The sequence below is a fragment of the Schistocerca cancellata genome, chromosome 1 (assembly GCF_023864275.1).
Source record: "Schistocerca cancellata isolate TAMUIC-IGC-003103 chromosome 1, iqSchCanc2.1, whole genome shotgun sequence".
In the NCBI taxonomy this organism is placed as follows: Eukaryota; Metazoa; Arthropoda; class Insecta; order Orthoptera; family Acrididae; genus Schistocerca; species Schistocerca cancellata.
In genome coordinates this window covers 1,195,117,673-1,195,135,574 of record NC_064626.1, presented here as the reverse complement: position 1 = coordinate 1,195,135,574, position 17,902 = coordinate 1,195,117,673, and positions in this window count along the sequence as shown.

Genomic DNA, 17,902 nt, shown 5'->3' with positions numbered 1-17,902 from the left:
CCGTTTGTATTTGTGAGCCACCCTCAGGAAGGGACCACGGCAGTCTGTCTGCGGCGAGCGTCTGAAGTGGTAAGATATCCGGCTAAGCACATGTCTGCTAAGTCCGTAGGACAATGGATTTCTTAAGTTCAGCATAACTGAAAATTTAATCACCTTTATTTCAGGTTTAGCTCTAAAATATCTAATGTTATCTTAAATTGCAGCGCAGTGTAATTCGAGTGTGAAGTTCAGAATATATTCCGGTAGTTGCTTTGTCACTACTTTATGAGTAAAGTGGAACCACGTGTTGATCAGTAACTCTAACTAGCACTATCAATCTTCAATGCGAATGTGCGTGAGATTATAACGTCTCGTCTTGACAATATTTTTCAATATAGCAACTTTTCTTTATGTTCAACGCACGTGGGGTGTACTTTGTGGGACCACGTGCTTATACAATTGTTTGACCCATCAAGTTAATAGTAAGACAATAGTAACCAGTTCGAGGTTTTTCTTTTGTAAATTGCTTTTCGATCTAATTTATTTTAACTGTCAAAATTATTGTGGAGTTACACTCTTTGTGTAAACCAAGTTGACCACGTGAAGCATGTGGTGTAATCATCAAAGTAGCCCTCAGCTATTCTTTTTGGGAAGATTTCACAGAGAGTTGGTATGAATTTAGTATACCAGTGTGTGGTAATTACATGACGGACAGGATTGTGCTACGAACGTAACTTCTTTGGGTGAAAATTGAATCGGTTGGTTGTGGTTAATTTCCTCTTGCATATGTTTCAACGTTCTTCGTGTGTTATTTTATGAATGCAGTGTTGTATGCAGTCTCCCAATCTTGGCTCCATATTTGATGTGTTCCGTAAGATTACAAACTCACATTTTCACAGTCCTAAATAAGGTACCAGCTTAGTTATGACTCACGTTTAATATGCTGAAATTTCGATGATCAATGTTAAAATAAATTTCCAAATATAAACTGATTTATTTCTTTTTATTTAACTTCTTTTATATATATATATATATATATATATATATATATATATATATATATATATATATATATATATATCACCGGTTGTCATATGACTATTAAAAGATTATAATTAATGTTAGTCTGGTTGGGAATTTGGTAAGCTAGACTGGATGCCTGGTGAAACAGTTGCGCAGTAATGCAAGGTTAACTTCCCCAGACAGCTCACAGCTTTTAACCCTCTTCTATTGTCTATCAGCACCGCTTACTGAACAAAATAAACCGACAACGTTACACATGGCGACCCTGTTCTGTGATTCCGCTATACTCTGGAATCTCTGAAACGTTAGATTGCGAGAGTTGTATAATCTTAATTTTTTTCCCTGCAGCGCTCAAACAACTTCTGCTTTGTTTCTGAGCAGACTTTCAAAAGATTCATGGCGTTGTTGAGCGGCGTTATGTTGTCTGTCTTGTTTTGTTTTCTATATTTGTGTGTTTTATATGTATGTTTTTTTTTCTCGCTTGTAAATTGCACTGTTTCGATCAAAGATAAAAATATGTTTTGCGTGTGAAAAAGTGCGTACTAGGTTGGGTACCTTTCGTGTGACTGTCGTAATTTTTGGGGGATACATTTATTGTGATCAGGGTGTTGCGTACGGGGCATAAATTGAACGAATGCAGACACGTAACCTAGCTAAAAGTAGCTGGTCCGACAACTTAAGCAACATGGACCAGGGGGATAATTTGATTTCGAATATCAACGCGTCGGCCGCTTCCGAAAATGCAATGGGGAATACTTCAGACGAAATGCAAAACAGGACGAACGGGCTCACAGCAGAGCCAGAAATTAATTTGCCTCCTACTAACCAAACTGATTTGGCAGAACTCATGAAAGCCTTATTGCAGCAAAATAAAGAAAACGCAGAGAAATCTGAAAAATCGATCCGCGAGCTAGGCGAACAAATAGACGAAAAACTAATTCAGCAGACAAATAAAGTCGACAAGTCGATACAAAGAGTGTCCGATGATATCTCACAAAGAATAAACAATCTGGCAAGTGAAATAAAAAGTGATATTATGAAAGAATTAGGCCGTACATTTGAACAAATCGATGATCGTCTGCAAGCCTTAGAACAGGGCAAGCGGAGTCGCGATGTGGAATCGAAACAGAGCGAAGAACAGCTACTTAGGAATTTCCAAGCGCTGAAAGAAGAATGCCAAAGAGAACACCAGCAGGTACTTTCCAGGGTCCAGGAGGCGGAAACGCATTGTCCCGCGTCCATTAGCCACACAGTAGCGGACAACAGTCAAGCGATTCACGCACTCGAACAGCAAGTAGAACAATTGAAGCAGACTGGAGCGGAGGACAACAAACAAATACATGATAAGATTGCGGCATTAGCGGACATCGTAGGCACGATGAAGGTGACGGAAAGCGAGAACAGTACTACACCGGTAGCGGTCGCAGAGACCAAAGAAGTGCGTTCTCTTCTGAGATTTCAGAAGGGACAGTTCGAAGTGAACAGGCAAAACAGAGCTGTAACAGGCGCATTACAAGAACGCGTGGCGCATCTGGAAAACCGCAAGGCGTGTGATTCCGAACTCGCCAATAGCACTAAAATTAGCTGTACGAACAGTGCAGATAGGGACTCTGGCCACGAGGGAGATTTTGACGACAGGGAAGAATGTATTTTGAGGGGCAGACATGAGAAAAATAGAAACATTCAAGGGCCTCGCCGGGAGGAAATGCGGGGATTTGATTTCAAAAATTTCTTTACGGTGAGAAAGTTTGAGATATTTCGAAATTCGCAAAAGGAATACATCCACGAGCATGTCTCGAGCAATTTGAGTTCTGTCTTCCTCCCGACTGGGCAAGTTCACATAAGATACAATATATGTGTGGCTATTTGGAAGGCGAACTGGCGATTCGCATGAGGTCGGCAGCGCGTCACTGCAACTCCACTCGGGAGTTTCGACAAGTCTTTCTGTCCGCCTATTGGTCGGAAGCGGCACAAGATAGGGTCAAACATGGCATAATTATGCTGCCAAATTTGAACCAGTTTGGTTTCAGCAGCCCAACACGCCTATTCGAGCACATGCTGCACGCAAATCAATTTTTATACGACCCATACGGGCCTGCGGAACTAATTAGGATATGCATCACCAAATTGCCGATGCACTTGCGCCACGTCATTATTGCAGGACGATGCAAAGAGGACGTGGAAACGTTTAAGACACTTCTCCAAGAGTTGGAATACAATACAGGAGAATGCCCGCCTAATCAGGCACAAAGTTATTACGGGGCACAGCAGTGCGATCGCAGTCGTGGCCGTAGTACTAATCAACGGCGTGACTGGTCGCCGCGACGCGAACGGAACAATAATCGGGACTGGACGTATAGAAACTGGGGCAACAGTCGCGAACACAGGTGGAACAACGGAAATGATCGAGGACGTGGACAGGATCGTGAACGCAACAGTTACGGCAACCAGAATCGATAGTACGGTGAACACGGTGAGAATAGGACTGTAGGCGGAGCACCTCATGATGTTGAAATTCGACCGGCTAACCCTAGACATAATCCAGCAAATGGAAATGAACAAAACCGGCAATGACAAACGATCAGCGCAGAAGGCGCCCAAACGGAACAAATGGACGACATGGCAAAGGAGTGCATACGGTATATAGAGAGGGAAGATATTAGAGAGGATTTGTTGCAAGAAACTACGAGTGCTAAAATTTCGGGGATAAGTCCAGTCGTGACAGTTGCAGTAAACGAAATATGTTTTAAGTGTGTCATTGACACTGGAAGCCCTTTCTCGATAGTGAGCGAGGCAGCATTTCAAAAATGCGAAGGGACTGGGACTTGGCCCGTTTTTCAAGTGCGAGGAATAAAGGTGAAGGGCGCGATCTACGGTAAGAGCATAGAAATCCGAAGGCAGACTCGGCTTGATTTTACCTGCCAGGGAAGAGAGTTTGAGTACAACTTCTTTGTGCTCCCAATGCTGAAGGTGGCAATGATTTTAGGAAATGACTTCATGAATGCCCCCCATGCAGTAATTGACATGGGTGGAGGAGTAATGACAGTTCAAGTTGGGGATCAGCCAATTAATTTAGTATTTGATGAATGCATATTACGTGCCGAGTCAGAAATTAGTTGCCTAAAATTTCAAGCTCAAACCGAGTCGCAACCCAGACTGGAGCTACTCGTGAAGTATGTAAGTGAGTCGTCCTCTACGTCTGGTGAGCAGGGGAAAGATGTTGTTTTTGCTGATGCACTGAGAAAGAGCATCGCGGGTGTCAGAACCACGGACAGGGAAAAGGAGAAATTGTATTGCCTACTTAGGAATCATGAACGGGTATTTTCTGAGACTCTGGGGGCGATTAAGGGTTTTACTTACCAATTCAGAGTACGTGACCATCAGAAGTTTTCTGTTAGACCATACCCTATTCCCGCAGCGTATAAAGCTCAGTTGGAGAAGGAAATAAACAAGATGTTAGAACAAGGAATAATTGAGCGGGCAGTAAGCTCGTACAACTCACCCTTGCTTGTTGTACCAAAACGCGACAACTCAGTTCGTTTGGTGCTAGACTCGAGACAGATAAACACAGTTATTATGTCGGAAACGGACAGGCCTAAGAGCCTTGAGGAACTCTTACAGCGTTTCCACGGAGTAAAGGTACTATCATCTGTCGACCTCCGTACGAGTTTTTGGCAAATCGTGCTACACTCATCTTACAGATTATATACAGCGTTCCTGTGTTACAGAAATTGTTTCCAATTCCGGCGTCTCCCGTTCGGACTAAACGTCTCATCAGCTGCTTTTATAAGGGGATTAAATAGCATTTTATCTGACATCTTGGGTTGTCGGGTGTTCTGCCGGATATCAGCGTCGTACTTGCACGATATTTCGGTGACGTAGCTCGTGGCCTCCATCAGGTGCGACCTGAGACTGCTCCTCAAGTGGATCTGGTCCAGTATTTATGCCTATGGCCTTCCCCCTCCACCAACGGCTGCAGGCACTTCCTCTGTGGTCCGCGCCCATTCCCTGCGACCTGCTGGAGCGTTGCTGCTCCGTTTTCGGCCCACAGGAGCCCACAATCTACCCAGCCAGGGGACGGCCGGACGTGCTCGATGTCGCAGTCATAAAAGGCATCGGGCACCACACAACCGCCTCCACACGGTGTGCACTGTCGTCAGACCACCTGCCGGTGGTCTTCGACATAGATGTCGCCGGAGCCACCCTGCCACCACGCCGACAGACGTACCGGCGCATGGACAGCGAGCGCTTCCAGGAGATGGTCCTGGAATCGATCGCGGACATACCCGATCCCGATGCAGTGGGAGCAGACGCCGTTCTGCGTGTCCTCTCCCGCCAGCTACTGCACGCCGCCGACGCAGCCACCCCTCCCCAGCCACAGGGGCCCAGGGACTTCTCCCGCAACCTACCGCCTCCGCTACGGGAAGCAATCAGGGAGAAGAACAGGCTATTCCGGGAATGGCAGCTCATCCGCCAACCCGCGACGAAGCGACGCCTCAACCGCATGCGAAGAGACATCAAAGCAGCGGCTGAGGCGCACAGGAACAGCATGTGGTCGGCCTTCGTCGCCTCCCTCAACCCAGTGGACGGCAGCATCTGGCGCACGGTGAAGTCGTTCCTGCGCCGCATACCACCAATACTGGTTGGGCAAGACGTCGTCTGCAGCCCAGACGGCAAAGCAGGTGTCCTGGCGGACCAATTCCAAGCGTCGTTCACCCCGGTGGACGACAATCTGTATGAGGACCACATCCAGCGGGTAGCCGAGCAACTCCCAGTGTTCCTGGAGGCAAGGGACGATGGGGACGTCATCGAAGACATCTCCGAGGCGGACGTGGCCGCACAACTGAAGGCGCTCAATACTAGGAAGGTCGGAGGCGCTGATGGGGTCACCAACCACCTGCTGAGGAACCTTCCAGCAGGGGCCCATCCGCTGCTGGCGGGTATCTTCAACCAGGTCCTTCGCTCGGGTGTCTACCCCTCTGTGTGGAAACATGCAGAGGTGGTGGCCATCCCGAAAGCGAACAAGGACCCGCGTGACGCCTCCAATTACAGACCCATCAGTCTGCTACCGGCCCTCTCCAAAGTATTCGAGCGCCTCTACGCCAGGCGCCTGCTTCGCCACGTGACCGCAGAAGGAGTGATACCGGATGAGCAGTTCAGCTTCCGGAGGGGTCACTCCACGGTCCATCAGCTGATGCGGCTGGTGGAAGAGGCCATGCGCGCCCTGGAGACACGGGAATACCTTGGGGCGGTGTTCCTCGACGTCTCCAGGGCATTCGACTCCGTGTGGCATGACGGCCTCGTGTACAAACCTTTTGTGCACGGGGTCCCGACGTCGCACGGGGTCCTACTTCAGTCGTATCTGGCCGACAGGACTTTCCACGTCCGCCTGGACGATGGGACGTCCACGCACCGACCCATCCGTCCTGGAGTGCCGCAGGGGTCCGTTCTCGGCCCCCTGCTCTACTCCTTATTCACGGCCGACGCTCCGCGCGTGGCGCCGGTGAATTTGGCACTCTACGCCGACGACACGGCGCTATTCGTGCGGAGTATGAAGGCAGACCAGATGCGCCGCTTGCTCCAGCGTGGATGTGAGGCCCTTGGTGCGTGGTCGACGAAGTGGCGCCTGAAACAGAATGCAGCGAAGACCACTGCCACTAGATCTTCCGCCAGTCACCGTCATGGGAAGCCCCGTCCCATGGAGCAGGACTGGCCGCTACCTGGGAGTCACTCTCGACCAGAAGCTGACGTGGAAAGCCCACATCGAGGACGTCAGGGGCAGAGCAATAGGGCGCCTACGCGTTCTGTACCCTCTGCTCAACCCGTCGTCTGCCTTGCCTCCCCACCACGGCATCACGCTGTACCTGGCGCTGGTCCGCCCAGTGCTGGAATACGCGGCCGTGGTGTGGGGCAACACAGCCGACACACGCATCAACAAGCTGCAGAGGGTGCAGAACAGGGCGCTCAAGCTCCCTCTGCGCCTACTGAGGCTCTATTCCACTGCTCGGCTACACCGCCAAACCGGAATCCCCTTCCTCCGCGACCGATTTAAACAATCGGCGCGCCTCTTCTATGAGCGGACTGTGCAGTCCGACAATAGGCTCATTAGGGACTTGGGCCACCCTCTTCACCACAGGCCAACCACGCGTGGCCTGACCTGTTACGAGATTAATATCTCGTGGCAGAGAGAGGAGAACTCCACCATAGTAAACACCTCAGGCCAATTCGTAACGTGAGGAAGCCACTCCACAGATTCAGGATTATGCAGGAACAGCAGTGTATGCTTAGCCTGCTCCCAACACGGGTCAGGGAAGACCCGTATGGACAAGTGACCGTGACCGTGCTCCGTTTTCCGTCCGCTGCGGTTCTAGGTGTTCCCTCTGCGGTCCGCGCCCACCAAACCCGCTCCTGTGGGTTTCATCTACGGTCTGGGGTACCAAGCGTTCCCCCTGCGGTCCGCGCCCGCTCACCACGATCTGTTGGAGCGTTGCCGCTCCGTTTTTCGTCCGCTGCGGCTCTGGATGTTCCTTCTGCGGTCCGCGCCCACCAGTCCCAGTTCTGGGTGTTCCATCTTCGGTCTGGTGCGCCTGGCAGTCCGTCAGGGGCTCGTTTTCCATCTCCATGTCTCAGGTTCTTCTGTTTGTGTAGTGTTGCAGCTGGCCCCGTTGCTCCTTTAACAATTCCAGAGCCGGATCCCAGGCTCCGCTTAGCTGGTACCCTGTGTCACGGTTCATAAGATCGTCAGCCATTTTAATTTCTATCGATTCTCTTATAACACTGTCCCAAAATCTGGGTGTTTGTGCTAGAATCTTGGTACCCTCATACTTCATGGCATGATCTAGTTCTAGACAGTGTTCAGCAATGGCTGACTTAGTCACCTGTCTTATTCTAGTGTGCCTCTGATGTTCTTTGCACCTGATCTCCACAGTTCTTGTCGTCTGGCCAATGTAGGACATGCCACGTGTTCTTGTAATTCGCCTGTTACAGCTTTGTGCCGCCCGTTCACTTCGAACGTGTGACCCCACGGACAAGGTGGCCACGAAGACTAGTGCTCTCTTGAAGGAAACATCAGACAACTACGGGAAAAAGCGCCAGTGCCACCTAGACTGTGTGGTCTGCCTAAAATACACAAGGAGGGCGTGCCCCTACATCCTATTGTCAGTAATATTGGGGCACCTACGTACACAACAGCCAAGTACTTGAAAGGTCTCCTGTCTCCATATGTGGGGAAATGTATTCACCACATCCACAACTCAGAAGATTTCCTGCAACGCCTCAAGCAACTGCACAGCACAGATTCGGACATCATGGTTAGTTTTGATGTGGTATCGCTGTTCACCAGGGTCCCACTGAAGGACTCACTTTTTTTAACTGTCCCCAATGAACGTCTACGTGTCAGTGTATTTTTACCTCCATTTTCTCGCCTTCCTCTGTTTTATGTTCCCCTTTTTTATCTCCTTATGTATGTATTATTTTATTCTTGTTTTAGTTGTCATGTCACTCGGCTGAAGAGCGGCGGATTGTGCTGCTGACAGCCCTCCCCTGCCCATATGGAGCAGAGGAATGAAATCACAATAAAGAAGAAGACTCCAGCAGGTCGCAGGGAATGGGCGCGGACCATAGAGGAAGCGCCTGCAGCCGTTGGGGGGGGGGGGGGGGGAAGGCCATAGGCATAAATACTGGACCAGATCCAAACCCATGGCTGAAAAGGGCAAATAGCAAGCCCTAAACTAAAACAGCCCGCTCTGTCCCCTCTGGGCAGAGAATGAAAAAAAAAAAAAAAAAACACTCGAGGAGCAGTCTCAGGTCGCACCTGATGAAGGCCACGAGCTACGTGACCGAAATATCGTGCAAGTACGACGATGATATCCGGCAGAACACCCGACAACCCAAGATGTCATTAGATCACCGGGAAAGCCTGAAGAGTTACAGCATTTTACCTGATGATTTGAAACAGTGAGTGACAATTTACGTGGATGACATATTAATTGCGGAAAAGTCGTGGGAGGACCATAATGACGTTCTGAACAGACTACTGGATGTTTTTGAGGAGGCAGGTGTAACAGTCAACTTTGATAATTCACAGTTCGGACGAGAGAACATAAAATTCTTAGGCCATATTGTCTCAGCAAATGGAATACAACCTGACCCAGAGAAAATTGCGGCGATAGCGGAGTGTGCAATGCCGACAAATAAAAAACAGTTGCGAGCATTCTTAGGCCTGTGTAATTTTTATAAGCGATTTATAAATTTTAGTGTACTTGGTACACCCCGTCTATGTGGACTAACAGGGAAGAACGCTTTGTGGGTCTGGGATCAAGAGGCACAGGATGAATTTTATAAATTGAAAAAGGCATTGGTAGAGGCTCCCGTCCTCGTGCATCCCGACCTGACACAAGAATTCTGTTTAATGACGGACAGTTCCTTGTCAGGATTAGGTGCGGTACTGTTTCAAACGGAAGGAAATGATGATATTAGAACTTGGAAAACAATCACGTTTGGGAGCAGGGTGCTCTCTCGATGTGAAAAAAAAAATTATTCCGTGACGGAACTCGAAGCACTTGCGATAGTTTGGGCATTCTCACAATTTAGGTATTTCTTATTTGGGAGGACCACCAGGGTGTACACTGACTATCGTGCACTCCAATTTCTTATGAGCACAAAAATCACGCATGGGAGACTAGGACGCTGGGCACTATACCTACAGGAATATAATTTCACTGTAGAATACATTCCTGGACAGAAAAATGTAATTGCTGACGCTTTATCGCGCATTCCTATAGGTTTGGTTCACACAGAAGAAGGGGAACTCGGTGAAAATAATTTTAGCATCCTATACTTACTGAATGCAGCGTTCTTTGGGGAGTATAGCGGACGAACAGGATAAGGACGCAGTATTGAAAGATATAAAGAAGAAGTGGGAGGACAAGGAGAATGTAGGAATACGCCAGTACTACTTAGTGCGCAATAGAATACTATTCAAGAAACGAGCCCCGGACGACTCCAGATGGGTGTTGGTGATTCCGAAGGAACTCGTAAACAAAATTATATGGTAACTACATTTGAGTCATGGTCATTTCGGAGCACAGAAATGTTGTGAGAAGCTGAAAGAGACATGCTATTTTAATAACATGCTACGTCGTATTCGTGGTGTACTTAGAGTGTGCGGACCTTGTCAGCGAGCAAAGGCGGCCACAGTGACTTATGCTGCATCATTGCACCCGATAATACCAAGCAAACTTTGTGACCTCACGGCCGTGGATCTATTTGGGCCACTAATACGTTCTAAAGCAGGTTTTGCATATGTTTTCGTAGCGGTGGAGCTAACCTCCAAGTTTGTGTGTCTGACTCCGTTGAAGCGAGCCACAGGAAGGGCAGTGGCAACTGCATTTGCAAAGCAGTTTCTGGATGAAGTTGGGAGCGTGAAAAGGGTTATCTCGGATAATGGACCACAATTTCGATCGCAATACTGGCAGCGGATGCTTCGAAGGAGAAGAATTATATATATATATTTCACCCCAGCTCGAACCCCAGTGAGCGTATTATGCGTGAATTAGGAAAATTATGTGATCACCGATCGTGGGACATACACCTAAAAGGATTTCAGAACATAATTAATGAGTTGCCTAATACGTCAACAAAGCTTCAGCCAATCACTGTGCTAAAAAACAAGGAGCCCCCGAGCAAAATCAAAGAGGTGGTGCCTTGGCCACTAGAGCCGAGACTACGCCGGAACGCAATTGTTGACTTAGCTTTACGCAACATCGAGCGTGCAGCAGAAGCCAGAGTCAAGGCGTATAAGAAAAACGTGAGAAAAACAGTGTTTCATGTAGGACTAAAAGTTCTTATCAGGTCACACAAGCTTTCTAACATACGGTCAGGTGTCTGCAAGAAATTTTTTAATCTCTTTAATGGCCCGTATCGGATAAGGAAGATTCCCCATGAAAACGCCATAGAAGTTGAAACTCTTCGATCGAAGAAATCAAAAGGGCTACACCGTGTGTCAAACGTAAAACCATACATTGAGTAGAAAGGACAGTGAGGAGTAGAGAGGACGGTGAAGAGAAACAATTGATTAGTTTACATTTGTGATAAATGCATTTTGAATAATATCTTGGTAAAAATAATGATAAAGATGTTTCTATGTGATTGATTGAAGTGATGTTTTTAATATTTTTTCTTTCCTTGTGCAATTAGGATTTAGGTTGGTTCGAATGTGAAGATTAAAGGTTTCTTTGTGAACGAGTGAAATGTTGTTTATGTTTTTTTGTGTAAATTGAAAAGAGTCGCTCCTGAGAGAAGCAAGATCTGTGTTGAATTAATGCAAAACTCAGGGGAATATCCGATCTGTGGGTATTATGGGTCTGGCAAACCCAGGTCCCCAGCTGTTAGTAGCCGTGTTTCCGATTTTCTGCTTTCAGTGCTACTATCTGTCTATTACTATTCTATATCTGTCAGTATAAATGAGGATCTCTTACTATAGTATGCGTGCTGTATGAATATTTTAAGATAGGGGAACTCTGAGAAAGGAATGAGTAAGTTTAGAATCTTGAAAACAGGATGTAATAATACGATTGTTTAACCATTAGCTTCCCAATATGCGATGATGTGTTAATATTGATGATATATGTCTTTTTTGTTCTTTATAGCTGAGTACGTAAAGTGCTGTCTGTGGATTTCGTAAGTAGATTCATTCCCTTCAAGGTGGAAGAAGAGTTGTGGTTTGTGTAATTTACGTGGCCCTGAAATAGTATTATGGCAGTCAAATGACGAGCAGTTTTTCAGCAAATGGAGAATGGAACAGAAATATGGATCCTTTCTGTAGTCTTGATTGATGTTGAGCCAAAGCCTGAAAAATTATTCTGCGTTAATACTTGTCCTAGAAAAGCGACGTTTATGTGTTTTGCTGATGCTGTGAGCATTACAGCTTACTGTTTTCGCTGGTGCGGGATGCACTGCAGCCTATATGATTTGTACTGAGGAAATTTCCCTCTTGAAGGTAGAGGAAGATTAAATAATTTTGATCATGGAACCGAAGGAAAGCTTGGTTTAAGGTAATAAGGATGAAGCAAAAAATTTCGGATCTTTTGTGTCTGTTGTAAGTTCAATATGTTAAGATGAAACTGTTTTACAGAATAGAGGTGACCACAATTTTGCCATTCATGAGAAATGAATCCAGAATAACCACCACAGGCGAAATAACTGATTTGGAAGCGAAAGGTAACTTAAAGAAGGAACGAAATGGGTAAGAAAATGTAGTATAACCTGTATAAGGAAAATATTTTTACCCTGCTCAGAGTCATCTATGTGATTAATTCTTGTGATAACGTAATTTTAGATGAAATTTTCTTACTGTTTTATGTGTGAATATATGAGTATGATAAATATATAATTGCGAGTCTCTTATCAGGTGTGTCAACTGGTATAAATGTTTTGGCGTGTAAATAACCATTGTTCTTTTTACTGTGTATGTTTAAGGAAAGTTCTCTATAGTATACTAGTGTGTGGTAATTACATGACAGACAGGATTGTGCTACGAACGTAACTTCTTTGGGTGAAAATTGAATCGGTTGGACTGATGACCATAGATGTTAAGTCCCATAGTGCTCAGAGCCATTTGAACCATTTGAGCTTTTGAATCGGTTGGTTGTGGTTAATTTCCTCTTGCATATGTTTCAACGTTCTTCGTGTGTTATTTTATGAATGCAGTGTTGTATGCAGTCTCCCAATCTTGGCTCCATATTTGATGTGTTCCGTAAGATTACAAACTCACATTTTCACAGTCCTAAATAAGGCACCAGCTTAGTTATGACTCACGTTTAATATGCTGAAATTTCAATGATCAATGTTAAAATAAATTTCCAAATATAAACTGATTTATTTCTTTTTATTTAAATTCTCTTTTATATATATATATATATATATATCACCGGTTGTCGTATGACTATTAAAAGATTATAATTAATGTTAGTCTGGTTGGGAATTTGCTAAGCTAGACTGGATACCTGGTGAAACAGTTGCGCAGTAATGCAAGGTTAACTTCCCCAGACAGCTCACAGCTTTTAACCCGCTTTTATTGTCTATGAGCACCGCTTACAGAACAAAATAAACCGACAACGTTACACTCTCTATCTACATTATTCCGTGATTTATTCAGTTTTCAAATTTATACTGACTTTTTGATCACCTGGTATATAGATATACACCGCCTGCTATGTGACCCTGTGTACAAGCCGTGGGGAGTGAACGCTCGTATTGCATGCCCGACGTAACGTTATTGCTTCTAAACACTGCTATGGGCCTTAACGCTGTTCTCTAAAGTTAAATTCAATTTGGGAATAATTCTGAGTCATTATGCCCGTTAATTAAGTGAGGTCACCTTGTTAATATTGGAGTTTCTGTAAGTCATTTTAATGGTTGAGTTATTACTAGCCCTTCTTATTTAACATTTACGTTAATCGTATGTGAATCTTTAATGAACGTGCAACTTGTTATTATTCCTGTTTGGAAATTTTCGACCTCGGTTAGCCCACTTCGTATTTTTAGTATAAGCATGTTTCACTGTGGATCTTTATGTGGGCAGTTCAGTTTTATTAAGCTTTAAGATCTCTTTGTTCTTTATGAAGATGTGGTATTATGTGGCTGTGTAACTTTAGTTGGAAGTGTATGGTGTTATTAGTCTCTTGAGACATGGTTAAACAAGAACGATTGTTTGTAATTGATTGTAATTGATTTTGGTTGGGGACTCGAAATAATATGATTCTTATTCGTGTTTATGTAATTTAATGAAAGTGAAGATTTGTATATTGCTTCAGTAAGAGGGCGAATGTCCGAATTGAAGCTTATAATAAAGTCTGTTTTGAGTCAAATTAAAATTGTAAAACACTCACAAGCTTGTCCATCACCAGTGATCCCGGGCTTCCCATTTCCTTTAAATAACTGTAGTGAGATTCTAATTCTGATTTTCTAAAGAACTGGCTAGTACCACGGTTCAGCTGGACATTAGTGAACATACAGATACGCCAGACATTTGCTGTTACAGAGAACACCATCAAGTATAATAATAAAAAACAATACCGGATACCGGTATACCATCAATAAAGTAATAACGAGAGGCGCTGGAGCAGGAAATGTGGGAGGGAGCAATTGGTACACAAAGTACGCGCCGCCATACGTCGTAACTTGACTAGCTGTAGAAGTAGATGCTGATGTAGACATCGAATCGCAAGCTGCAGAAGTGAAGACGTGCTGAAAAGTTGGCACCAGACATAAAAAACGGAGTGCTGTTTTTAACCATGCAGCAGCATTCCATCAGTGATTCACAGGCGTTACAATAGTGCAGAGAGAATGTTGTACCAATAGTCCCATGCGCGCTAGGGAGCGCTAGCTGCAGTGTGGCGCCAGGTTTTGTGTTCCACCAGCGTCTCTTTCCTGCAAGGCAACGTTCCCTGCGCTCTAACTTGATAAGGCAGCCGGCGCGAGTACAGCAGTACAAATATTGTGATTTGTGGCGAGATAACGTTTATCTTTGTGAGCTCGACTGATTACGCAGTTCAGGGTGTCGCGTGAATACGAATGCGACAGCTTGTTCGCGAGCTGCGACTTGGCCGATATCGCTGTAGTGTTGGCTGCGCAACAAAAAGAAAACCCCGAGTATCCAAAGTCTAGGGCCTCCGTATCTACCACTTCGAGATCACTGATAACGACAGATCCGTAAACCAGAGTCTTTTCTGAAGTTTTATTTCCACGATAGCCCGTATCCCCGCCTCTTAGCCGAGGTCGCTAACCCACGCTTGACTAGGAGGCAGCGGTTCGAACTGCGTTGGTGGTGGTCATCCACTCCGTCATTGTTTGACCGGCGAGAGTAGGAGGTTCCTCATCACCAGATTTTGCATTAAACCTCTGCGCAATGTTTCAGGGAGTGAGGATACGTGGAACTGTTGGCAGTGGTCGATCGATGGGATGGGGGCATAAATTCCAAAGTCTCGCTTGGCACAATTCAAAAGGAGCAGGCTATGTGCTGGCAGACTTTTCCTTCTCTCATTAGCACGAAATAGCATCAACATTTATGATCAACGTTTACAAACAGCTACATTGAAGACTTAAACTTAAAACATAACTCTTATTCACCGCACAGTCTTCCGTTAAGAAGTCTCCCAGTCAACAAAAAATGGTTCAAATGGCTCTGAGCACTATGGGACTTAACAGCAGAGGTCATCAGTCCCCTAGAACTTAGAACTACTTAAACCTAACTAACCTAAGGACATCACACACATCCATGCCCAAGGCAGGATTCGAACCTGCGACCGTAGCGGTCGTGCGGTTCCAGACTGTAGCGCCTAGAACCGCACGGCCACCCCGGCCGGCCCTCTCCCAGTCAACAATGGTATACAATTCTTTCAATCGTTTACAGGAATTTTTCAACACCATTGAAAACGTTCTGAAGCAAGCTCACCCATCCCCTTACAAGCAGAAACCTCATTTCTGATGAGAGTGGTGCGAAATCCGTAGGAATTCGAGTAACGAGAACTGAGACTCATAACTGCCTCTGTTCATCCATGGCAACACCATATCGTTCATTAAGAAGACCAAAAGTCTCTTAAACTACGTTGACGTTAAAGTAACTCCCCAACATATGATTATCTTATTGAGACAGAGGAAGAACATATTCGTGAAGCCTATAGCGCTCCAGCAAGAGTGCAGCAAATTCAAACTCACTGAGTTTTGTGTTCCACGTTACGTTTGGATGACGATTTACCCTGTCTTTCCGATGATGTAGAACCTTCGAACACATCCTGAGCTCAAACGAGACGATGCATCACAAACGCCGGCCACTGTGGTCGAGCAGTTCTAGGCGATTCAGTCCGGAACCACGCGGCTGCTACGGTCGTACGTTCGAATCGTGCCTCGGTCATGGATGTGTGTGATGTCCTTAGGTTAGTTAGGTTTCAGTAGTTCTAAGACTATGGGACTGATGACAGCAGACGTTAAGTCCCATAGCGCTTAGAGCCATTTGACCCATTTGGACATCACAAACTGACTGACATTTTCCGTACAACGCACATTGGATTACGGAAATATGCCCGTGAAATCCAACCTGAGCTTTTCTCACATGACTCCCTGAAATCTATGGGTAAAGACAATACTTCTTAACTTATTAAAAGCATACCATTCAGTACCACATCATATGAAATTTGTGACTAAATTGAAGGTTTGTTGTTAGGATGGACGCAGCTTGTTATCTTGGATAAAGAATCATTGGTAGATGCATAAAAAGCGTCAGGTGTTTCCGGTTAATTGTGTCGGGCCACTTGCTGTTGATGTGTATTAATGACCTAGCACGCAATGTTAATAATAGCCTCATACTTTATGCAGATGGCTCAGTTACCTCATAAAAACTGCGCAAAAATATCCAGTCAGATACTGATAAGATTTCAAAGAGGTTTAAGTATTGGTAAATTGCTTGAAATGTTCAGAAACGTAAAACCGCACTCTTTACACCATTTGGCAGCGTAGTAATGCCGTATGACAAAAATTTCCGTGAATTACAATCGAAATCAGTCAACTCAGACATGCATGCATCTACTTTGTGAAGATCTGAAATGAAACGATCACACAGGTTCAGTCGTACTTAAATCAGTTTCCAATTTGGCATCTTTGGTCGTATAGACCTAATGGGAAAATGCAGTCAACGTATAAAAATGATTAGTGAGTGCATACTCGTGCAGCCCATCCTAGAATATTACTAAAACATGTGGGACCCATACGAAATAGAGTAAGAGGGAATGTTGAACTTATACAAAGAAGGGCAGCACAATTGTTCATCTGTTTATTTGACGTCACGGAAATGCTGAAGGAACCTGAACTGAACGTCTCAGTGTAGATGACAGGTGTTCTGCGAAAGCATGCACCGCCCGTCCGGAAAATTCGGAGACTAGTTTAATTATTGGCGTACAAGCGATGCCAGCGCAGGAACTCCGGTAGCAGCTTGAACTAACAACTGTAAATAACAGATGCGCATTCAGTAGTTAGTTGTGAGTAGGCGCTGTTCAGTAGTGGACGTACGGCCATCGTGTGCCGACGTTGTTATGTAACATATCACAATTAAGTAGCATCTCTAAATCAAGAATTCAAGACATTATCCAAAATGTTTTCAAGCAGAGCGAAATGTGTGCAAAATTTGTCCCGGCCACCTTGACTACGCAACAAAAACTTGTCACATACGGACGCCTGACAGGGCTTGATTATTTTCTGAGCCGGCCGCGGTGGCCGAGCTGTTCTAGGCGCTTCAGTCCGGAACCGCGTGACTGCTAAATTCGTACCTTCCTCAGTACTTTCAAACATTTTTCCAAAAATTTTGATATGCTAACATAAACGCGCTCTTTTATGCTGAAAGAGAAGAAGCCAGTGGCAGTGGAGAAGAGACGGAAAAGTAGTAAAAATTGGAGGATAGTATACAGTGGTTGTGGTATGGAAAGAGTGAAGGAGACAATGACAGAGTTGAGAAACAGAGGAACACAGCGGCAGTGGGACATAATTGACAGTGACAGAGATGTGCTAGGAAAAGAGCAAATAAGACAGTGTCTATGGAAGGGGAATGTAGAGAAGAAGAACGTGGAAGCTGGTGGTAGCCATTGATGATGAGATACGAAGTATATGACACTGACATCGACGAAGAGTGAGATTGCGACTATGAGAAGAGACAGCAGCAGTGGGAAGGAATTAATGAGACAGCAGCTATAAGAGAGAGCAAGAGGGAGACAGCAAGAGGAGACAGTAGTAGTAGGACAGAACGAAGGAGCCTGAGGCTGTGAGACAGGAGACAGTGACAGTTACAGAAACACAAAGAGATAATTGCAATTAAATGGGCTGAATGAGTGAGTGATTGAAAGGAAAAGTG